The following is a 25,488-nucleotide window of genomic DNA, read 5'->3' as shown; positions in this document are numbered from 1 at the left end:
GTCAATAAGAAGGTCCAAGGGAGACAGTAAACCTGAAGTGAAGCATCGGAATCTAAAACTGGGATCACAGGAGAGGTTAAAATCATAGAAAGTTAGAGTGTAAGTCCTCTTGTACTTAAGTCGGCATTGTGGCTTTTGCATTAAATTCGGATGCAATTTCTGTGTGCCATCGTCAATAAGATAGTCCAAGGTATACAGTAAACCTGAAGTGAATCATCGGAATCTAAAACTGGACTCACAGGAGAGGTTCAAATCATAGAGAGTTAGGGTGTCAGTCCTTTTGTTCTTAAGTCGGCATTGTGCCTTTTGTATTAAATTCGTATGCAATATCTGTGTTTCATTGTCAATAAGTGGGTCCAAGGGATACAGTAAACCTGAAGTGAAGCATCGGAATCTAAAACTGGACTCACAGGAGAGGTTCATATCATAGAATGTTAAAGTGTCAGTCCTCTTGTACTTAAGTCGGCATGGTGAATTTTGTATTAAATTGGAATGCAATTTCTGTGTTTCATCGTCAATAAGAAGGTCCAAAGGATACTGTAAACCTGAAGTGAAGCATCGGAATCTAAAACTGGACTCACAGGAGAGGTTCAAATCATAGAATATTAGAGTGTCAGTCCTCGTGTACGTAAGTCGGCATTGTGCCATTTGTATTAAATTCGGATGCAATATCTGTGCTTCATCGTCAATAAGATAGTCCAAGGTATACAGTAAACCTGAAGTGAAGCATCGGAATCTAAAACTGGACTCACAGGAGAGGTTCAAATCATCGAGAGTTAGAGTGTCAGTCCTTTTGTTCTTAAGTCGGCATTGTGCCTTTTGTATTTAATTCGGATGCAATATCTGTGTTTCATCGTTAATAAGAAGGTCCAAGGGATACAGTAAACCTGAAGTGAAGCATCGGAACATAAAACTGGACTCACAGGAGAGGTTAAAATTATAGTAAGTTAGAGTGTCAGTCTTCTTGTACTTAAATCGGCATTGTGCCTTTTGTATTAAATTCGGATGCAATTTCTGTTTCGTCTTCAATAAGAGGTTCCAAGGGATACAGTAAACCTGAAGTGAAGCATCGGAATCTAAAACTGGACCCACAGGAGAGGTTCTAATCATAGAAAGTTATACTGTCAGTCCTCTTGTTCTTAAGTCGGCATTGTGCTTTTTGTATTAAATTCGGATGCAATATCTGTGTTTCATCGTCAATAAGAAGGTCCAAGGAATACAGTAAACCTGAAGTGAAGCATCGGAATCTAAAACTGGACTCACAAGTGAGGTTCAAATCATAGAAAGTAAGACTGTCAGTCCTCTTGTACTTAAGTCGGCATTGTGACATTTGTATTAAATTCGGATGCAATTTCTGTGTTTCATCGTCAATAAGATGGTCCAAGGGATACTGTAAACCTGAAGTGAAGCATCGAAATCTAAAACTAGACTCACAGGAGAGGTTCAATTCATAGAGAGTTAGAGTGTCAGTCCTCTTGTGCCTAAGTCGGCATTGTGCCCTTTGTATTAAATTCGGATGCAATTTCTGTGTTTCATCGTCAATAAGACGGTCCTAGTGATACAGTAAACCTGAAGTGAAGCATCGGAATCTAAAACTGGACTCACAGGAGAGGTTCAAATCATAGAAAGTTAGAGTGTCAATCCTCTTGTACTTAAGTCGGCATTGTGCCTTTTGTATTAAATTCGGATGCAATTTCTGTGTTTCATCGTCAATAAGAAGGTCCAAGGGATACAGTAAACCTGAAGTGAAGCATCGGAATCGAAAACTGGACTCCCAGGAGAGGTTCAAATCATAGAAAGTGAGAGTGTCATTCCTCTTGTACCTAGGTCGACATTGTGACTTTTGTATTAAATTCGAATGCTATTTCTGTGTTTCATCGTCAATAAGAAGGTCCAAGGGATACAGTAAACCTGAAGTGAACTATCGGAATCGAAAACTAGACTCACAGGAGAGGTTCAAGTCATAGAATGTTAGAGTGTCAGTCCTCTTGTACATAAGTCGGCATTGTGACTTTTGTATTAAATTTGGATGCATATTCTGTGTTTCATCGTCAATAAGAAGGTCCAAGGTATACAGTAAAGCTGAAGTGAAGCATCGGAATCTAAAACTGGACTCACAGGAGAGGTTCAAATCATAGTAAGTTAGAGTGTCAGTCCTCTTGTACGTAAGTCGGCATTGTGCCTTTTGTATTAAATTCGGATGCAATTTCTGTGCTTCATCGTCAATAAGATCGTTTAAGGTATACAGTAAACCTGAAGAGAAGCATCGGAATTTAAAACTGGACTCACAGGAGAAGTTCAAATCATAGAGAGTTAGAGTGTCAGTCCTTTTGTTCTTAAGTCGGCATTGTGCCTTTTGTATTAAATTCGGATGCAATATCTGTGTTTGATCGTCAATAAGAAGGTCCAAGGGAGACAGTAAACCTGAAGTGTAGCATCGGAATCTAAAACTGGACTCACAGGAGAGGTTAAAATCTTAGAAAGTTAGTGTGTCAGTCCTCTTGTTCTTATGTCGGCATTGTGCCTTTTGTATTAAATTCGGATGCAATATCTGTGTTTCATCGTCAATAAGAAGGTCCAAGGGATACAGTAAACCTGAAGTGAAGCATCGGAATCTAAAACTGGACTCACAGGAGAGGTTCAAATCATATTAAGTTAGAGTGGCAGTCCTCTTGTACTTAAGTCGGCATTGTGACTTTTGTATTAAATTCGGATGCAATTTCTGTGTTTCATCGTCAATAAGAAGGTCCAAGGGATGCTGCAAACCTGAAGTGAAGCATCGGAATCTAAAACTGGACTCACAGGAGAGGTTCAATTCATAGAAAGTTAGAGTGTCAGTCCTCTTGTACCTAAGTCGGCATTGTGCCTTTTGTATTACATTCGTATGCAATATCTGTGTTTCATCGTCAATAAGAAGGTCGAAGGGATACAGTAAACCTGAAGTGAGCATCGGAATCTAAAACTGGACTCACAGGAGAGGTTCAAATCATAGAACATTAGAGTGTCAGTCCTCTTGTACTTAAGTCGGCATTGTGACTTTTGTATTACATTGGGACGCAATTTCTGTGTTTCATCGTCAATAAGAAGGTCCAAGGGATACAGTAAACCTGAAGTTAAGCATCGGAATCTAAAACTGGACTCACAGGAGAGGTTCAAATCATAGAAAGGTAGAGTGTCAGTCCTCTTGTACTTAAGTCGGCATTGTGACTTTTGCATTAAATTCGGATGCAATTTCTGTGTGCCATCGTCAATAAGAAGGTCCAAGGGATACAGTAAAACTGAAGTGAAGCATCGGAATCTAAAACTGGACTCACAGGAGAGGTTCAAATCATAGAAAGTTAGAGTGTCAGTCCTCGTGTACGTAAGTCGGCATTGTGCCATTTGTATTAAATTCGGATGCAATTTCTGTGCTTCATCGTCAGTCAGATATTCCAAGGTATACAGTAAACCTGAAGTGAAGCATCGGAATCTAAAACTGGACTCACAGGAGAGGTTCAAATCATAGAGAGTTAGAGTGTCAGTCCTTTTGTTCTTAAGTCGGCATTGTGCCTTTTGTATTAAATTCGGATGCAATGTCTGTGTTTCATCGTGAATAAGAAGGTCCAAGGGAGACAGTAAACCTGAAGTGAAGCATGGGTATCTAAAACTGGACTCACAGGAGAGGTTAAAATCATAGAAAGTTAGATTGTAAGTCCTCTTGTACTTAAGTCGGCATTGTGACTTTTGCATTAAATTCGGATGCAATTTCTGTGTGCCATCGTCAATAAGAAGGTCCAAGGGATACTGTAAACCTGAAGTGAAGCATCAGAATCTAAAACTGGACTCAAAGGAGAGGTTCAATTCATAGAAAGTCAGAGTGTCAGTCCTCTTGTACCTAAGTCGGCATTGTGCCTTTTGTATTACATTCGTATGCAATATCTGTGTTTCATTGTCAATAAGTGGGTCCAAGGGATACAGTAAACCTGAAGTGAAGCATCGGAATCTAAAACTGGACTCACAGGAGAGGTTCAAATCATAGAATGTTAAAGTGTCAGTCCTCTTGTACTTAAGTCGGCAGGGGTGAATTTTGTATTAAATTGGAATGCAATTTCTGTGTTTCATCGTCAATAAGAAGGTCCAAAGGATACTGTAAACCTGAAGTGAAGCATCGGAATCTAAAACTGGACTCACAGGAGAGGTTCAAATCATAGAATATTAGAGTGTCAGTTCTCGTGTACGTAAGTCGGCATTGTGCCATTTGTATTAAATTCGGATGCAATTTCTGTGCTTCATCGTCAATAAGATAGTCCAAGGTATACAGTAAACCCGAAGTGAAGCATCGGAATCTAAAACTGGACTCACAGGAGGGGTTCAAATCATAGAGAGTTAGAGTGTCAGTCCTTTTGTTCTTAAGTCGGCATTGTGCCTTTTGTATTTAATTCGGATGCAATATCTGTGTTTCATCGTTAATAAGAAGGTCCAAGGGAGGCAGTAAACCTGAAGTGAAGCATCGGAACCTAAAACTGGACTCACAGGAGAGGTTAAAATCATAGAAAGTTAAAGTGTCAGTCTTCTTGTACTTAAGTCGGCATTGTGCCTTTTGTATTAAATTCGGATGCAATTTCTGTTTCGTCTTCAATAAGAGGTTCCAAGGGATACAGTAAACCTGAAGTGAAGCTTCGGAATCTAAAACTGGACCCACAGGAGAGGTTCTAATCATAGAAACTTATAGTGTCAGTCCTCTTGTCCTTAAGTCGGCATTGTGCCTTTTCTATTAAATTCGGATGCAATATCTGTGTTTCATCGTCAATAAGAAGGTCCAAGGAATACAGTAAACCTGAAGTGAAGCATCGGAATCTAAAACTGGACTCACAGGAGAGGTTCAAATCATAGAAAGTAAGACTGTCAGTCCTCTTGTACTTAAGTCGGCATTGTGACATTTGTATTAAAGTCGGATGCAATGTCTGTGTTTCATCGTCAATAAGAAGGTCCAAGGGATACTGTAAACCTGAAGCGAAGCATCGAAATCTAAAACTAGACTCACAGGAGAGGTTCAATTCACAGAGAGTTAGAGTGTCAGTCCTCTTGTGCCCAAGTCGGCATTGTGCCCTTTGTATTAAATTCAGATGCAATTTCTGTGTTTCATCGTCAATAAGACGGTCCTAGTGATACAGTAAACCTGAAGTGAAGCATCGGAATCAATAACTGGACTCACAGGAGAGGTTCAAATCATAGAAAGTTAGAGTGTCAGTCCTCTTGTACTTAAGTCGGCATTGTGCCTTTTGTATTAAATTCGGATGCAATTTCTGTGTTTCATCGTCAATAAGAAGGTCCAAGGGATACAGTAAACCTGACGTGAAGCATCGGAATCGAAAACTGGACTCCCAGGAGAGGTTCAAATCATAGAAGGTGAGAGTGTCAGTCCTCTTGTACTTAAGTCGACATTGTGACTTTTGTTTTAAATTCGAATGCTATTTCTGTGTTTCATCGTCAATAAGAAGGTCCAAGGGATACAGTAAACCTGAAGTGAACTATCGGAATCGAAAACTGGACTCACAGGAGAGGTTCAAGTCATAGAATGTTAGAGTGTCAGTCCTCTTGTACATAAGTCGGCATTGTGACTTTTGTATTAAATTTGGATGCATATTCTGTGTTTCATCGTCAATAAGAAGGTCCAAGGTATACAGTAAAGCTGAAGTGAAGCATCGGAATCTAAAACTGGACTCACAGGAGAGGTTCAAATCATAGTAAGTTAGAGTGTCAGTCCTGTTGTACGTAAGTCGGCATTGTGCCTTTTGTATTAAATTCGGATGCAATTTCTGTGCTTCATCGTCAATAAGATCGTTTAAGGTATACAGTAAACCTGAAGAGATGCATCGGAATTTAAAACTGGACTCACAGGAGAAGTTCAAATCATAGAGAGTTAGAGTGTCAGTCCTTTTGTTCTTAAGTCGGCATTGTGCCTTTTGTATTAAATTCGGATGCAATATCTGTGTTTGATCGTCAATAAGAAGGTCCAAGGGAGACAGTAAACCTGAATTGTAGCATCGGAATCTAAAACTGGACTCACAGGAGAGGTTAAAATCTTAGAAAGTTAGTGTGTCAGTCCTCTTGTTCTTATGTCGGCATTGTGCCTTTTATATTAAATTCGGATGCAATATCTGTGTTTCATCGTCAATAAGAAGGTCCAATCGATACAGTAAACCTGAAGTGAAGCATCGGAATCTAAAACTGGACTCACAGGAGAGGTTCAAATCATAGAAAGTTAGAGTGGCAGTCCTCTTGTACTTAAGTCGGCATTGTGACTTTTGTATTAAATTCGGATGCAATTTCTGTGTTTCATCGTCAATAAGAAGGTCCAAGGGATGCTGCAAACCTGAAGTGAAGCATCGGAATCTAAAACTGGACTCACAGGAGAGGTTCAATTCATAGAAAGTTAGAGTGTCAGTCCTCTTGTACCTAAGTCGGCATTGTGCCTTTTGTATTACATTCGTATGCAATATCTGTGTTTCATCGTCAATAAGAAGGTCGAAGGGATACAGTAAACCTGAAGTGAAGCATCGGAATCTAAAACTGGACTCACAGGAGAGGTTCAAATCATAGAATATTAGAGTGTCAGTCCTCTTGTACTTAAGTCGGCATTGTGACTTTTGTATTACATTGGGACGCAATTTCTGTGTTTCATCGTCAATAAGAAGGTCCAAGGGATACAGTAAACCTGAAGTTAAGCATCGGAATCTAAAACTGGACTCACAGGAGAGGTTCAAATCATAGAAAGGTAGAGTGTCAGTCCTCTTGTACTTAAGTCGGCATTGTGACTTTTGCATTAAATTCGGATGCAATTTCTGTGTGCCATCGTCAATAAGAAGGTCCAAGGGATACAGTAAACCTGAAGTGAAGCATCGGAATCTAAAACTGGACTCACAGGAGAGGTTCAAATCATAGAAAGTTAGAGTGTCAGTCCTCGTGTACGTAAGTCGGCATTGTGCCATTTGTATTAAATTCGGATGCAATTTCTGTGCTTCATCGTCAGTCAGATATTCCAAGGTATACAGTAAACCTGAAGTGAAGCATCGGAATCTAAAACTGGACTCACAGGAGAGGTTCAAATCATAGAGAGTTAGAGTGTCAGTCCTTTTGTTCTTAAGTCGGCATTGTGCCTTTTGTATTAAATTCGGATGCAATGTCTGTGTTTCATCGTGAATAAGAAGGTCCAAGGGAGACAGTAAACCTGAAGTGAAGCATGGGAATCTAAAACTGGACTCACAGGAGAGGTTAAAATCATAGAAAGTTAGATTGTAAGTCCTCTTGTACTTAAGTCGGCATTGTGACTTTTGCATTAAATTCGGATGCAATTTCTGTGTGCCATCGTCAATAAGAAGGTCCAAGGGATACTGTAAACCTGAAGTGAAGCATCAGAATCTAAAACTGGACTCAAAGGAGAGGTTCAATTCATAGAAAGTTAGAGTGTCAGTCCTCTTGTACCTAAGTCGGCATTGTGCCTATTGTATTACATTCGTATGCAATATCTGTGTTTCATTGTCAATAAGTGGGTCCAAGGGATACAGTAAACCTGAAGTGAAGCATCGGAATCTAAAACTGGACTTACAGGAGAGGTTCAAATCATAGAATGTTAAAGTGTCAGTCCTCTTGTACTTAAGTCGGCATGGTGATTTTGTATTAAATTGGAATGCAATTTCTGTGTTTCATCGTCAATAAGAAGGTCCAAAGGATACTGTAAACCTGCAGTGAAGCATCGGAATCTAAAACTGGACTCACAGGAGAGGTTCAAATCATAGAATATTAGAGTGTCAGTCCTCGTGTACGTAAGTCGGCATTGTGCCATTTGTATTAAATTCGGATGCAATTTCTGTGCTTCATCGTCAATAAGATAGTCCAAGGTATACAGTAAACCCGAAGTGAAGCATCGGAATCTAGAACTGGACTCACAGGAGAGGTTCAAATCATAGAGAGTTAGAGTGTCAGTCCTTTTGTTCTTAAGTCTGCATTGTGCCTTTTGTATTTAATTCGGATGCAATATCTGTGTTTCATCGTTAATAAGAAAGTCCAAGGGAGGCAGTAAACCTGAAGTGAAGCATCGGAACCTAAAACTGGACTCACAGGAGAGGTTAAAATCATAGAAAGTTAGAGTGTCAGTCTTCTTGTACTTAAGTCGGCATTGTGCCTTTTCTATTAAATTCGGATGCAATATCTGTGTTTCATCGTCAATAAGAAGGTCCAAGGAATACAGTAAACCTGAAGTGAAGCATCGGAATCTAAAACTGGACTCACAAAAGAGGTTCAGGTCATAGAAAGTAAGACTGTCAGTCCTCTTGTACTTAAGTCGGCATTGTGACATTTGTATTAAAGTCGGATGCAATTTCTGTGTTTCATCGTCAATAAGAAGGTCCAAGGGATACTGTAAACCTGAAGCAAAGCATCGAAATCTAAAACTAGACTCACAGGAGAGGTTCAATTCACAGAGAGTTAGAGTGTCAGTCCTCTTGTGCCCAAGTCGGCATTGTTTCCTTTGTATTAAATTCGGATGCAATTTCTTTGCTTCATCGTCAATAAGATCGTCCAAGGTATACAGTAAATCTGAAGAGAAGCATCGGAATCTAAAACTGGACTCACAGGAGAAGTTCAAATCATAGAGAGTTAGAGTGTCAGTCCTTTTGTCCTTAAGTCGGCATTGTGCCTTTTGTATTAAATTCGTATACAATATCTGTGTTTGATCGTCAATAAGAAGGTCCAAGGGAGACAGTAAACCTGAAGTGTAGCATCGGAATCTAAAACTGGACTTACAGGAGAGGTTAAAATCTTAGAAAGGTAGTGTGTCAGTCCTCTTGTTCTCATGTCGGCATTGTGCCTTTTGTATTAAATTCGGATGCAATATCTGTGTTTCATCGTCAATAAGAAGGTCCAAGGGATACAGTGAACCTGAAGTGAAGCATCGGAATCTAAAACTGGACTCACAGGAGAGGTTCAAATCATAGAAAGTTAGAGTGGCAGTCCTCTTGTACTTAAGTCGGCATTGTGACTTTTGTATTAAATTCGGATGCAATCTCTGTGTTTCATCGTCAATAAGTACGTCCAAGGGATGCTGCAAACCTGAAGTGAAGCATCGGAATCTAAAACTGGACTCACAGGAGATGTTCAATTCATAGAAAGTTAGAGTGACAGTCCTCTTGTACCTAAGTCGGCATTGCGCCTTTTGTATTACATTCGTATGCAATATCCGTGTTTCATCGTCAATAAGAAGGTCGAAGGGATACAGTAAACCTGAAGTGAAGCATCGGAATCAAAAACTGGACTCACAGGAGAGGTTCAAATCATAGAATATTAGAGTGTCAGTCCTCTTGTACTTAAGTCGGCATTGTGACTTTTGTATTACATTGGGACGCAATTTCTGTGTTTCATCGTCAATAAGAAGGTCCAAGGGATACAGTAAACCTGAAGTTAAGCATCGGAACCTAAAACTGGACTCACAGGAGAGGTTCAAATCATAGAAAGGTAGAGTGTCAGTCCTCTTGCACTTAAGTCGGCATTGTGACTTTTGCTTTAAATTCGGATGCAATTTCTGTGTGCCATCGTCAATAAGAAGGTCCAAGGGATACAGTAAACCTGAAGTGAAGCATCGGAATCTAAAACTGGACTCACAGGAGAGGTTCAAATCATAGAAAGTTAGAGTGTCAGTCCTCGTGTACGTAAGTCGGCATTGTGCCACTTGTATTAAATTCGGATGCAATTTCTGTGCTTCATCGTCAGTCAGATATTCCAAGGTATACAGTAAATCTGAAGTGAAGCATCGGAATCTAAAACTGGACTCACAAGAGAGGTTCAAATCATAGAGAGTTAGAGTGTCAGTCCTTTTGTTCTTAAGTCGGCATTGTGCCTTTTGTATAAAATTGGGATGCAATATCTGTGATTCATCGTCAATAAGTAGGTCCAAGGGGTACATTAAACCTGAAGTGAAGCATCGGAATCTAAAACTGGACTAACGGGAGAGGTTCAAATCATATAAAGTTAGAGTGACAGTCCATTTGTACTTAAGTCGGCATTATGACTTTTGTATTAAATTCGGATGCAATTTCTGTGTTTCATCGTCAATAAGAGGGTCCAAGGGATACAGTAAACCTGAAGTGAAGCATCGGAATCTAAAACTGGACCCACAGGAGAGGTTCTAATCATAGAAAGTTATAGTGTCAGTCCTCTTGTTCTAAAGTCGGCATTGTGCCTTTTGTATTAAATTCGGATGCAATTTCTGTGTTTCATCGTCAATAAGAAGGTCCAAGGGATACAGTAAACCTGAAGTGAAGCATCGGATTCGAAAACTGGACTCCCAGGAGAGGTTCAAATCTTAGATAGTGAGAGTGTCAGTCCTCTTGTACTTAAGTCGACATTGTGACTTTTGTATTCAATTCGAATGCTATTTCTGTGTTTCATCGTCAATAAGAAGGTCCAAGGGATAAAGTAAACCTGAAGTGAACTATCGGAATCGAAAACTGGACTCACAGGAGAGGTTCAAATCATAGAAAGTTAGAGTGTCAGTCCTCTTGTACATAAGTCGGCATTGTGACTTTTGTATTAAATTCGGATGCAATTTCTGTGTTTCATCGTCAATAAGAAGGTCCAAGGTATACAGTAAAGCTGAAGTGAAGCAACGGAATCTAAAACTGGACTCACAGGAAAGGTTCAAATTATAGTAACTTAGAGAGTTAGTCCTCTTGTACGTAAGTCGGCATTGTGACTTTTGTATTAAATTCGGATGCAATTTCTGTGCTTCATCGTCAATAAGATCGTCCAGGGTATACAGTAAACCTGAAGTGAAGCATCGGAATCTAAAACTGGACTCACAGGAGAAGTTCAAATCATAGAGAGTTAGAGTGTCAGTCCTTTTGTCCTTAAGTCGGCATTGTGCCTTTTGTATTAAATTCGGATGCAATATCTGTGTTTGATCGTCAAGAAGAAGGTCCAAGGGAGACAGTAAACCTGAAGTGTAGCATCGGAATCTAAAACTGGACTCACAGGAGAGGTTAAAATTTTAGATAGTTAGAGTGTCAGTCCTCTTGTTCTTGAGTCAGCATTGTGTCTTTTGTATTAAATTCGGATGCAATATCTGTGTTTCATCGTGAATAAGAAGGTCCAAGGGATACAGTAAACCTGAAGTTAAGCATCGGAATCTAAAACTGGACTCACAGGAGAGGTTCAAATCATAGAAAGTTAGAGTGACAGTCCTCTTGTACTTAAGTCGTCATTGTGACTTTTGTATTAAATTCGGATGCAATTTCTGAGTTTCATCGTCAATAAGAAGGTCCAAGGGATGCTGCAAACCTGAAGTGAAGCATCGGAATCTAAAAGTGGACTCACAGGAGAGGTTCAATTCATAGAAAGTTAGAGTGTCAGTCCCCTTGTACCTAAGTCGGCATTGTGACTTTTGTATTACATTCGTATGCAATGTCTGTGTTTCATCGTCAATAAGAAGGTCGAAGGGATACAGTAAACCTGAAGTGAAGCATCGGAATCTAAAACTGGTCTCACAGGAGAGGTTCAAATCATAGAAAGTTAGAGTTACAGTCCCCTTGTATTTAAGTCGGCATTATGTGTTTAGTATTAAATTCTAATGCAATTTCAGTGTTTCATCGTCAAAAAGAAGGTCCAAGGGATACAGTAAACCTGAAGTGAAGCATCGGAATCTAAAACTGGACTCACAGGAGAGGTTCAAATAATAGTAAGTTAGAGTGTCAGTCCTCTTGTACTAAGGTCGGCATTGTGAGTTTTGTATTACTTTCGTATGCAATTTCTGTGTTTCATCGTCAAAAAGAAGGTGCAAGGGATACAGTGAACCTGAAGTGAAGCATCGGAATCTAAAACTGGACTCACAGGAGCGGTTCAAATCATAGAAAGTTAGAGTGTCAGTCCTCTTGTACTTGAGTCGGCATTGTGCCTTTTGTATTAAATTCGGATGCAATTTCTGTGTTTCATCGTCAAAATGAAGGTCCAAGGGATACAGTAAACCTGAAGTGAAGCGTCGGAATCAAAAACTGGACTCACAGAAAGAGGTTCAAATCATAGAAAGATTGAGTGTCAGTCCTCTTGTACTTAAGTCATCATTGTGACTTTAGTATTACATTCGGATGCAATTTCTGTGTTTCATCGTCAATAAGAAGGTCCAAGGGATACAGTAAACCTGAAGTGAAGCATCGGAATCGAAAACTGGACTCACAGGAGTGGTTCATTTCATAGAAAGTGAGAGTGTCAGTCCTCTTGTACCCAAGTCGGCATTGTGCCTTTTGTATTACATTCGTATGCAATATCTGTGTTTCTTCGTCAATAAGAAGGTCCAAGGGAGGCAGTAAACCTGAAGTGAAGCATCGGAATCTAAAACTGGACTCACAGGAGAGGTTAAAATCATAGAAAGTTAGAGTGTCAGTCTTCTTGTACTTAAGTCGGCATTGTGCCTTTTTTATTAAATTCGGATGCAATTTCTGTGCTTTTAACGTCAATAAGAGGTTCCAAGGGATACAGTAAACCTGAAGTGAAGCATCGGAATCTAAAACTGGACTCACAGGAGAGGTTCTAGTCATAGAAAGTTAGAGTGTCAGTCCTCTTGTTCTTAAGTCGGCATTGTGCCTTTTGTATTAGATTCGGATGCAATATCTGTGTTTCATCGTCAATAAGAAGGTCCAAGGGATACAGTAAACCTGAAGTGAAGCATCGGAATCTAAAACTGGACTCACAGGAGAGGTTGAAATCATAGAAAGTAAGACTGTCAGTCCTCTTGTACTTAAGGTGGCATTGTGACGTTTGTATTAAATTCGGATGCAGTTTCTGTGTTTCGTCGTCAATAAAAAGGTCCAAGGGATACTGTAAACCTGAAGTGAAGCTACGGAATCTAAAACTAGACTCACAGGAGAGGTTCATGTCATAGAAAGTTAGAGAGTCAGTCCTCTTGTACCTAAGTCGGCATTGTGCCCTTTGTATTTAATTCGGATGCAATTTCTGTGTTTCATCGTCAACACGAAGGTCCTAGGGATACAGTAAACCTGAAGTGAAGCATCGGAATCCAAAACTGGACTCACAGGAGAGGTTCAAATCATAGAAAGTTAGAGTGTCAGTCCTCTTGTACTTAAGTCGGCATTGTGCCTTTTGTATTAAATTCGGATGCAATTTCTGTGTTTCATCGTCAATAAGAAGGTCCAAGGGATACAGTAAACCTTAAGTGAAGCATCGGAATCGAAAACTGGACTCCCAGGAGAGGTTCAAATCATAGAAAGTGAGAGTGTCAGTCCTCTTGTACTTAAGTCGACATTGTGACTTTTGTATTAAATTCGGTTGCTATTTCTGTGTTTCATCGTCAATAAGAAGGTCCAAGGGATACAATAAACCTGAAGTGAACCATCGGAATCGAAAACTGGACTCACAGGAGAGGTTCAAATCATAGAAAGTTAGAGTGTCAGTCCTCTTGAACGTAAGTCGGCATTGTGACTTTTGTATTAAATTCGGATGCAATATCTGTGTTTCATCGTCAATAAGAAGGTCCAAGGTATACAGTAAACCTGAAGTGAAGCATCGGAATAAAAAAAACTTTACTCACAGGAGAGGTTCAAATCATAGTAAGTTAGAGTGTCAGTCCTCTTGTACTAAGGTCGGCATTGTGACTTTTGTATTAGTTTCGTATGCAATTTCTGTGTTTCATCGTCAAGAAGAAGGTCCAAGGGATACAGGAAACCTGAAGTGAAGCATCGGAATCTAAAACTGGACTCACAGGAGAAGTTTAAATCATAGAAAGTTAGAGTGTCAGTCCTCTTGTACTTGAGTCGGCATTGTGCCTTTTGTATTAAATTCGGATGCAATTTCTGTGTTTCATCGTCAATATGAAGGTCCAAGGGATACAGTAAACCTGAAGTGAAGCATCGGAATCTGAAACTGGACTCACAGGAGAGGTTAAAATCATAGAAAGTTATAGTGTCAGTCTTCTTGTACTTAAGTCGGCATTGTGCCTTTTTTATTAAATTCGGATGCAATTTCTGTGTTTTGAACGTCAATAAGAGGTTCCAAGGGATACAGTAAACCTGAAGTGAAGCATCGGAATCTAAAACTGGACTCACAGGAGAGGTTGTAGTCATAGAAAGTTAGAGAGTCAGTCCTCTTGTTCTTAAGTCGGCATTGTGACTTTTGTATTAAATTCGGATGCAATATCTGTGTTTCATCGTCAATAAGAAGGTCCAAGGGATACAGTAAATCTGAAGTGAACCATCGGAATCGAAAACTGGACTCACAGGAGAGGTTCAAATCATAGAAAGTTAGAGTTACAGTCCCCTTGTATTTAAGTCGGCATTGTGTGTTTTGTATTAAATTCTAATCCAATTTCTGTGTTTCATCGTCAAGAAGAAGGTCCAAGGGATACAGTAAACCTTAAGTGATGCAACGGAATCTAAAACTGGACTCACAGGAGAGGTTCAAATAATAGTAAGTTAGAGTGTCAGTCCTCTTGTACTAAGGTCGGCATTGTGACTTTTGTATTACTTTCGTATGCAATTTCTGTGTTTCATCGTCAATAAGAAGGTCCAAGGGATACAGTAAACCTGAAGTGAAGCATCGGAATCGAAAACTGGACTCACAGGAGTGGTTCAAATCATAAAAAGTGAGAGTGTCAGTCCTCTTGTACCTAAGTCGGCATTGTGCCTTTTGTATTACATTCGTATGCAATATCTGTGTTTAATCGTCAATAAGAATGTCCAAGGGAGGCAGTAAACCTCAAGTGAAGCATCGGAATCTAAAACTGGACTCACAGGAGAAGTTAAAATCATAGAAAGTTAGAGTGTCCGTCTTCTTGTACTTAAGTCGGCATTTTGCCTTTTTTATTAAATTCGGATGCATATTCTGTGTTTTTAACGTCAATAAGAGGTTCCAAGGGATACAGTAAACCTGAAGTGAAGCATCGGAATCTAAAACTGGACTCACAGGAGAGGTTGAAATCATAGAAAGTAAGACTGTCAGTCCTCTTGTACTTAAGGCGGCATTGTGACGTTTGTATTAAATTCGGATGCAATTTCTGTGTTTCATCGCCAATAAGAAGGTCCAAGGGATACTGTAAACCTGAAGTGAAGCATCGGAATCCAAAACTGGACTCACAGGAGAGGTTCAAATCATAGAAAGTTAGAGTGTCAGTCCTCTTGTAATTAAGTCAGCATTGTGATTTTTGTATTAAATTCGGATGCAATTTCTGTGTATCATCGTCAATGAGAAGGTCCAAGGTATACAGTAAACCTGAAGTGAAGCATCGGAATAAAAAAAACTTTACTCACAGGAGAGGTTCAAATCATAGAAAGTTAGAGTTACAGTCCCCTTGTATTTAAGTCGGCATTGTGTGTTTTGTATTAAATTCTAATCCAATTTCTGTGTTTCATCGTCAAGAAGAAGGTCCAAGGGATACAGTAAACCTTAAGCGATGCAACGGAATCTAAAACTGGACTCACAGGAGAGGTTCAAATAATAGTAAGTTAGTGTGTCAGTCCTCTTGTACTAAGGTCGGCATTGTGGCTTTTGTATTACTTTCGTATGCAATTTCTGTGTTTCATCGTCAAAAAGAAGGTCCAAGGGATACAGTAAACCTGAAGTGAAGCATCGGAATCTAAAACTGGACTCACAGGAGAAGTTCAAATCATAGAAAGTTAGAGTGTCAGTCCTCTTGTACTTGAGTCGGCATTGTGCCTTTTGTATTAAATTCGGATGCAATTTCTGTGTTTCATCCTCAATATGAAGGTCCAAGGGATACAGTAAAAATGAAGTGAAGCATCGGAATCTAAAACTGGACTCACAGGAGAGGTTAAAATCATAGAAAGTTAGAGTGTCAGTCTTCTTGTACTTAAGTCGGCATTGTGCCTTTTTTATTAAATTCGGATGCAATTTCTGTGTTTTGAACGTCAATAAGAGGTTCCAAGGGATACAGTAAACCTGAAGTGAAGCATCGGAATCTAAAACTGGACTCACAGGAGAGGTTGTAGTCATAGAAAGTTAGAGCGTCAGTCCTCTTGTTCTTAAACCGGCATTGTGACTTTTGTATTAAATTCGGATGCAATATCTGTGTTTCATCGTCAATAAGAAGGTCCTAGGGATACAGTAAACCTGAAGTGAACCATCGGAATCGAAAACTGGACTCACAGGAGAGGTTCAAACCATAGAAAGTTAGAGTGTCAGTCCTCTTTATTTTAAGCCGGCATTGTGACATTTGTATTAAATTCGGATGCAATTTCTGTGTTTCATCGTCAATAAGAAGGTCCAAGGTATACAGTAAACCTGAAGTGAAGCATCGGAATAAAAAAAACTTTACTCACAGGAGAGGTTCAAATCATAGAAAGTTACAGTTACAGTCCCCTTGTAATTAAATCGGCATTGTGTGTTTTGTATTAAATTCTAATCCAATTTCTGTGTTTCATCGTCAAGAAGAAGGTCCAAGGGATACAGTAAACCTTAAGTGATGCAACGGAATCTAAAACTGGACTCACAGGAGAGGTTCAAATATTAGTAAGTTAGAGTGTCAGTCCTCTTGTACTAAGGTCGGCATTGTGACTTTTGTATTACTTTCGAATGCAATTTCTGTGTTTCATCGTCAAAAAGAAGGTCCAAGGGATACAGTAAACCTGAAGTGAAGCATCGGAATCTAAAACTGGACTCACAGGAGGAGTTCAAATCATAGAAAGTTAGAGTGTCAGTCCTCTTGTACTTGAGTCGGCATTGTGCCTTTTGTATTAAATTCGGATGCAATTTCTGTCTTTCATCGTCAATATGAAGGTCCAAGGGATACAGTAAACCTGAAGTGAAGCGTCGGAATCGAAAACTGGACTCACAGGAGGGGTTCAAATCATAAAAAGTGAGAGTGTCAGTCCTCTTGTACCTAAGTCGGCATTGTGCCTTTTGTATTACATTCGTATGCAATATCTGTGTTTCATCGTCAATAAGAAGGTCCAAGGGAGGCAGTAAACCTCAAGTGAAGCATCGGAATCTAAAACTGGACTCACAGGAGAGGTTAAAATCATAGAAAGTTAGAGTGTCAGTCTTCTTGTACTTAAGTCGGCATTGTGCATTTTTTATTAAATTCGGATGCATTTTCTGTGTTTTTAGCGTCAATAAGAGGTTCCAAGTGATACAGTAAACCTGAAGTGAAGCATCGGAATCTAAAACTGGACTCACAGGAGAGGTTCTAGTCATAGAAAGTTAGAGTGTCAGTCCTCTTGTTCTTAAGTCGGCATTGTGCCTTTTGTATTAAATTCGGATGCAATATCTGTGTTTCATCGTCAATAAGAAGGTCCAAGGGATACAGTAAACCTGAAGTGAAGCATCGGAATCTAAAACTGGACTCACAGGAGAGGTTGAAATCATAGAAAGTAAGACTGTCAGTCCTCTTGTACTTAAGGCGGCATTGTGACGTTTGTATCAAATTCGGATGCAATTTCTGTGTTTCATCGTCAATAAGAAGGTCCAAGGGATACTGTAAACCTGAAGTGAAGCAACGGAATCTAAAACTAGACTCACAGGAGAGGTTCAATTCATAGAAAGTTAGAGTGTCAGTCCTCTTGTACCTAAGTCGGCATTGTGCCCTTTGTATTAAATTCGGATGCAATTTCTGTGTTTCATCGTCAACAAGAAGGTCCTAGGGATTCAGTAAACCTGAAGTGAAGCATCGGAATCCAAAACTGGACTCACAGGAGAGGTTCAAATCATAGAAAGTTAGAGTGTCAGTCCTCTTGTACTTAAGTCGGCATTGTGCCTTTTGTATTAAATTCGGATGCAATTTCTGTGTTTCATCGTCAATAAGAAAGTCCAAGGGATACAGTAAACCTTAAGTGAAGCATCGGAATCGAAAACTGGACTCCTAGGAGAGGTTGAAATCATAGTAAGAGAGAGTGTCAGTCCTCTTTTACTTAAGTCGACATTGTGACTTTTGTATTAAATTCGGTTGCTATTTCTGTGTTTCATCGTCAATAAGAAGGTCCAAGGGATACAGTAAACCTGAAGTGAACCATCTGAATCGAAAACTGGACTCACAGGAGAGGTTCAAATCATAGAAAGTTAGAGTGTCAGTCCTCTTGAACTTAAGTCGGCATTGTGACTTTTGTATTAAATTCGGATGCAATTTCTGTGTTTCATCGTCAATAAGAAGGTCCAAGGTATACAGTAAACCTGAAGTGAAGCATCGGAATAAAAAAAACTTTACTCACAGGAGAGGTTCAAATCATAGAAAGTTAGAGTTACAGTCCCCTTGTATTTAAGTCGGCATTGTGTGTTTTGTATTAAATTCTAATCCAATTTCTGTGTTTCATCGTCAAGAAGAAGGTCCAAGGAATACAGTAAACCTTAAGTGATGCATCGGAATCTAAAACTGGACTCACAGGAGAGGTTCAAATAGTAGTAAGTTAGAGTGTCAGTCCTCTTGTACTAAGTCGGCATTGTGACTTTTGTATTACTTTCGTATGCAATTTCTGTGTTTCATCGTCAAAAAGAAGGTCCAAGGGATACAGTAAACCTGAAGTGAAGCATCGGAATCTAAAACTGGACTCACAGGAGAGGTTCATATCATAGAAAGTTAGAGTGTCAGTCCTCTTGTACTTGAGTCGGCATTGTGCCTTTTGTATTAAATTCGGATGCAATTTCTGTGTTTCATCGTCAATATGAAGATCCAAGGGATACAGTAAACCTGAAGTGAAGCGTCGGAATCAAAAACTGGACTCACAGAAAGAGGTTCAAATCATAGAAAGTTAGAGTGTCAGTCCTCTTGTACTTAAGTCATCATTGTGACTTTTGTATTACATTCGGATGCAATTTCTGTGTTTCATCGTCAATAAGAAGGTCCAAGGGATACAGTAAACCTGAAGTGAAGCATCGGAATCGAAAACTGGACTCACAGGAGTGGTTCAAATCATAAAAAGTGAGAGTGTCAGTTCTCTTGTACCTAAGACGGCATTGTGCCTTTTGTATTACATTCGTATGCAATATCTGTGTTTCATCGTCAATAAGAAGGTCCAAGGGATACAGTAAACCTGAAGTGAAGCATCGGAATCGATAACTGGACTCACAGGATTGGTTCAAATCATAAAAAGTGAGAGTGTCAGTCCTCTTGTACCTAAGTCGGCATTGTGCCTTTTGTATTACATTCGTATGCAATATCTGTGTTTCATCGTCAATATGAAGATCCAAGGGATACAGTAAACCTGAAGTGAAGCGTCGGAATCAAAAACTGGTCTCACAGAAAGAGGTTCAAATCATAGAAAGATAGAGTGTCAGTCCTCTTGTACTTAAGTCATCATTGTGACTTTTGTATTACATTCGGATGCAATTTCTGTGTTTCATCGTCAATAAGAAGGTCCAAGGGATACAGTAAACCTGAAGTGAAGCATCGGAATCGAAAACTGGACTCACAGGAGTGGTTCAAATCATAAAAAGTGAGAGTGTCAGTCCTCTTGTACCTAAGTCGGCATTGTGCCTTTTGTATTACATTCGTATGCAATATCTGTGTTTCATCGTCAATAAGAAGGTCCAAGAGTGGCAGTAAACCTGAAGTGAAGCATCGGAATCTAAAACTGGACTCACAGGAGAGGTTAAAATCATAGAAAGTTAGAGTGACAGTCTTCTTGTACTTAAGTCGGCATTGTGCCTTTTTTATTAAATTCGGATGCATATTCTGTGTTTTTAACGTCAATAAGAGGTTCCAAGGGATACAGTAAACCTGAAGTGAAGCATCGGAATCTAAAACTGGACTCACAGGAGAGGTTCTAGTCATAGAAAGTTAGAGTGTCAGTCCTCTTGTTCTTAAGTCGGCATTGTGCCTTTTGTATTAAATTCGGATGCAATATCTGTGTTTCATCGTCAATAAGAAGGTCCAAGGGATACAGTAAACCTGAAGTGAAGCATCGGAATCTAAAACTGGACTCACAGGAGAGGTTGAAATCATAGAAAGTAAGACTGTCAGTCCTCTTGTACTTAAGGCGGCATTGTGACGTTTGTATTAAATTCGGATGCAATTTCTCTGTTTCATCGTCAATAAGAAGGTCCAAGGGATACTGTAAACCTGAAGTGAAGCAACGGAATCTAAGACTAGACTCACAGGAGAGGTTCAATTCATAGAAAGTTAGAGTGTCAGTCCTCTTGTACCTAAGTCGGCATTGTGCCCTTTGTATTAAATTAGGATGCAATTTCTGTGTTTCATCGTCAACAAGAAGGTCCTAGGGATACAGTAAACCTGAAGTGAAGCATCGGAATCCAAAACTGGACTCACAGGAGAGGTTCAAATCATAGAAAGTTAGAGTGTCAGTCCTCTTGTACTTAAGTCGGCATTGTGCCTTTTGTATTAAATTCGGATGCAATTTCTGTGTTTCATCGTCAATAAGAAGGTCCAAGGGATACAGTAAACCTTAAGTGAAGCATCGGAATCGAAAACTGGACTCCCAGGAGAGGTTCAAATCATAGAAAGTGAGAGTGTCAGTCCTCTTTTACTTAAGTCGACATTGTGACTTTTGTATTAAATTCGGATGCAATTTCTGTGTTTCATCGTCAATAAGAAGGTCCAAGGTATACAGTAAACCTGAAGTGAAGCATCGGAATAAAAAAAACTTTACTCACAGGAGAGGTTCAAATCATAGAAAGTTAGAGTTACAGTCCCCTTGTATTTAAGTCGGCATTGTGTGTTTTGTATTAAATTCTAATCCAATTTCTGTGTTTCATCGTCAAGAAGAAGGTCCAAGGGATACAGTAAACCTTAAGTGATGCAACGGAATCTAAAACTGGACTCACAGGAGAGGTTCAAATAATAGTAAGTTAGAGTTTCAGTCCTCTTGTACTAAGGTCGGCATTGTGACTATTGTATTACTTTCGTATGCAATTTCTGTGTTTCATCGTCAAAAAGAAGGTCCAAGGGATACAGTAAACCTGAAGTGAAGCATCGGAATCTAAAACTGGACTCACAGGAGAAGTTCAAATCATAGAAAGTTAGAGTGTCAGTCCTCTTGTACTTGAGTCGGCATTGTGCCTTTTGCATTAAATTCGGATGCAATTTCTGTGTTTCATCGTCAATATGAAGGTCCAAGGGATACAGTAAACCTGAAGTGAAGCATCGGAATCTAAAACTGGACTCACAGGAGAGATTAAAATCATAGAAAGTTAGAGTGTCAGTCTTCTTGTACTTAAGTCGGCATTGTGCCTTTTTTATTAAATTCGGATGCAATTTCTGTGTTTTGAACGTCAATAAGAGGTTCCAAGGGATACAGTAAACCTGAAGTGAAGCATCGGAATCTAAAACTGGACTCACAGGAGAGGTTGTAGTCATAGAAAGTTAGAGCGTCAGTCCTCTTGTTCCTAAGTCGGCATTGTGACTTTTGTAGTAAATTCGGATGCAATATTTGTGTTTTATCGTCAATAAGAAGGTCCAAGGGATACAGTAAACCTGAAGTGAACCATCGGAATCGAAAACTGGACTCACAGGAGAGGTTCAAACCATATAAAGTTAGAGTGTCAGTCCTCTTGAACTTAAGTCGGCATTGTGACTTTTGTATTAAATTCGGATGCAATTTCTGTGTTTCATCGTCAATAAGAAGGTCCAAGGTATACAGTAAACCTGAAGTGAAGCATCGGAATAAAAAAAACTTTACTCACAGGAGAGGTTCAAATCATAGAAAGTTAGAGTTACAGTCCTCTTGTATTTAAGTCGGCATTGTGTGTTTTGTATTAAATTCTAATCCAATTTCTGTGTTTCATCGTCAAGAAGAAGGTCCAAGGGATACAGTAAACCTTAAGTGATGCAACGGAATCTAAAACTGGACTCACAGGAGAGGTTCAAATAATAGTAAGTTAGAGTGTCAGTCCTCTTGTACTAAGGTCGGCATTGTGACTTTTGTATTACTTTCGTATGCAATTTCTGTGTTTCGTCGTCAAAAAGAAGGTCCAAGGGATACAGTAAACCTGAAGTGAAGCATCGGAATCTAAAACTGGACTCACAGGAGGAGTTCAAATCATAGAAAGTTAGAGTGTCAGTCCTCTTGTACTTGAGTCGGCATTGTGCCTTTTGTATTAAACTCGGATGCAATTTCTGTGTTTCATCGTCAATATGAAGGTCCAAGGGATACAGTAAACCTGAAGTGAAGCGTCGGAATCAAAAACTGCACTCACAGAAAGAGGTTCAATTCATAGAAAGATAGAGTGTCAGTCCTCTTGTACTTAAGTCATCATTGTGACTTTTGTATTACATTCGGATGCAATTTCTGTGTTTCATCGTCAATACGAAGGTCCAAGGGATACAGTAAACCTGAAGTGAAGCATCCGAATCGAAAACTGGACTCACAGGAGTGGTTCAAATCATAAAAAGTGAGTGTGTCAGTCCTCTTGTACCCAAGTCGGCATTGTGCCTTTTGTATTACATTCGTATGCAATATCTGTGTTTCATCGTCAATAAGAAGGTCCAAGGGAGGCAGTAAACCTCAAGTGAAGCATCGGAATCTAAAACTGGACTCACAGGAGAGGTTAAAATCATAGAAAGTTAGAGTGTCAGTCTTCTTGAACTTAAGTCGGCATTGTGCCTTTTTTATTAAATTCGGATGCATATTCTGTGTTTTTAACGTCAATAAGAGGTTCCAAGGGATACAGTAAACCTGAAGTGAAGCATCGGAATCTAAAACTGGACTCACAGAAAAGGTTCTAGTCACAGAAAGTTAGAGTGTCAGTCCTCTTGTTCTTAAGTCGGCATTGTGCCTTTTGTATTAAATTCGGATGCAATATCTGTATTTCATCGTCAATAAGAAGGTCCAAGGGATACGGTAAACCTGAAGTGAAGCATCGGAATCTAAAACTGGACTCACAGGAGAGGTTGAAATCATAGAAAGTAAGACTGTCAGTCCTCTTGTACTTAACGCGGCATTGTGACGTTTGTATTAAATTCGGATGCAATTTCTGTGTTTCATCGTCAATAAGAAGGTCCAAGGGATACTGTAAACCTGAAGTGAAGCAACGGAATCTAAAACTAGACTCACAGGAGAGGTTCAAACCATATAAAGTTAGAGTGTCAGTCCTCTTGAACTTATGTCGGCATTGTGACTTTTGTATTAAATTCGGATGCAATTTCTGTGTTTCATCGTCAATAAGAAGGTCCAAGGTATACAGTAAACCTGAAGTGAAGCATCGGAATAAAAAAAACTTTACTCACAGGAGAGGTTCAAATCATAGAAAGTTAGAGTTACAGTCCTCTTGTATTTAAGTCGGCATTGTGTGTTTTGTATTAAATTCTAATCCAATTTCTGTGTTTCATCGTCAAGAAGAAGGTCCAAGGGATACAGTAAACCTTAAGTGATGCAACGGAATCTAAAACTGGACTCACAGGAGAGGTTCAAATAATAGTAAGTTAGAGTGTCAGTCCTCTTGTACTAAGGTCGGCATTGTGACTTTTGTATTACTTTCGTATGCAATTTCTGTGTTTCATCGTCAAAAAGAAGGTCCAAGGGATACAGTAAACCTGAAGTGAAGCATCGGAATCTAAAACTGGACTCACAGGAGGAGTTCAAATCATAGAAAGTTAGAGTGTCAGTCCTCTTGTACTTGAGTCGGCATTGTGCCTTTTGTATTAAACTCGGATGCAATTTCTGTGTTTCATCGTCAATATGAAGGTCCAAGGGATACAGTAAACCTGAAGTGAAGCGTCGGAATCAAAAACTGGACTCACAGAAAGAGGTTCAATTCATAGAAAGATAGAGTGTCAGTCCTCTTGTACTTAAGTCATCATTGTGACTTTTGTATTACATTCGGATGCAATTTCTGTGTTTCATCGTCAATACGAAGGTCCAAGGGATACAGTAAACCTGAAGTGAAGCATCCGAATCGAAAACTGGACTCACAGGAGTGGTTCAAATCATAAAAAGTGAGAGTGTCAGTCCTCTTGTACCCAAGTCGGCATTGTGCCTTTTGTATTACATTCGTATGCAATATCTGTGTTTCATCGTCAATAAGAAGGTCCAAGGGAGGCAGTAAACCTCAAGTGAAGCATCGGAATCTAAAACTGGACTCACAGGAGAGGTTAAAATCATAGAAAGTTAGAGTGTCAGTCTTCTTGTACTTAAGTCGGCATTGTGCCTTTTTTATTAAATTCGGATGCATATTCTGTGTTTTTAACGTCAATAAGAGGTTCCAAGGGATACAGTAAACCTGAAGTGAAGCATCGGAATCTAAAACTGGACTCACAGAAGAGGTTCTAGTCACAGAAAGTTAGAGTGTCAGTCCTCTTGTTCTTAAGTCGGCATTGTGCCTTTTGTATTAAATTCGGATGCAATATCTGTATTTCATCGTCAATAAGAAGGTCCAAGGGATACGGTAAACCTGAAGTGAAGCATCGGAATCTAAAACTGGACTCACAGGAGAGGTTGAAATCATAGAAAGTAAGACTGTCAGTCCTCTTGTACTTAACGCGGCATTGTGACGTTTGTATTAAATTCGGATGCAATTTCTGTGTTTCATCGTCAATAAGAAGGTCCAAGGGATACTGTAAACCTGAAGTGAAGCAACGGAATCTAAAACTAGACTCACAGGAGAGGTTCAATTCATAGAAAGTTAGAGTGTCAGTCCTCTTGTACCTAAGTCAGCATTGTGCCCTTTGTATTAAATTCGGATGCAATTTCTGTGTTTCATCGTCAACAAGAAGGTCCTAGGGATTCAGTAAACCTGAAGTGAAGCATCGGAATCCAAAACTGGACTCACAGGAGAGGTTCAAATCATAGAAAGTTAGAATGTCAGTCCTCTTGTACTTAAGTCGGCATTGTGCCTTTTGTATTAAATTCGGATGCAATTTCTGTGTTTCATCGTCAATAAGAAAGTCCAAGGGATACAGTAAACCTTAAGTGAAGCATCGGAATCGAAAACTGGACTCCCAGGAGAGGTTCAAATCATAGAAAGAGAGAGTGTCAGTCCTCTTTTACTTAAGTCGACATTGTGACTTTTGTATTAAATTCGGTTGCTATTTCTGTGTTTCATCGTCAATAAGAAGGTCTAAGGGATACAGTAAACCTGAAGTGAACCATCGGAATCGAAAACTGGACTCACAGGAGAGGTTCAAACCATAGAAAGTTAGAGTGTCAGTCCTCTTGAACTTAAGTCGGCATTGTGACTTTTGTATTAAATTCGGATGCAATTTCTGTGTTTCATCGTCAATAAGAAGGTCCAAGGTATACAGTAAACCTGAAGTGAAGCATCGGAATAAAAAAAACTTTACTCACAGGAGAGGTTCAAATCATAGAAAGTTAGAGTTACAGTCCCCTTGTATTTAAGTCGGCATTGTGTGTTTTGTATTAAATTCTAATCCAATTTCTGTGTTTCATCGTCAAGAAGAAGGTCCAAGGGATACAGTAAACCTTAAGTGATGCAACGGAATCTAAAACTGGACTCACAGGAGAGGTTCAAATAATAGTAAGTTAGAGTGTCAGTCCTCTTGTACTAAGGTCGGCATTGTGACTTTTGTATTACTTTCGTATGCAA

Source organism: Schistocerca americana, chromosome 10, assembly GCF_021461395.2.
Source record: "Schistocerca americana isolate TAMUIC-IGC-003095 chromosome 10, iqSchAmer2.1, whole genome shotgun sequence".
NCBI classification, from domain to species: Eukaryota; Metazoa; Arthropoda; class Insecta; order Orthoptera; family Acrididae; genus Schistocerca; species Schistocerca americana.
Note: the sequence above shows the minus strand (reverse complement) of the source record.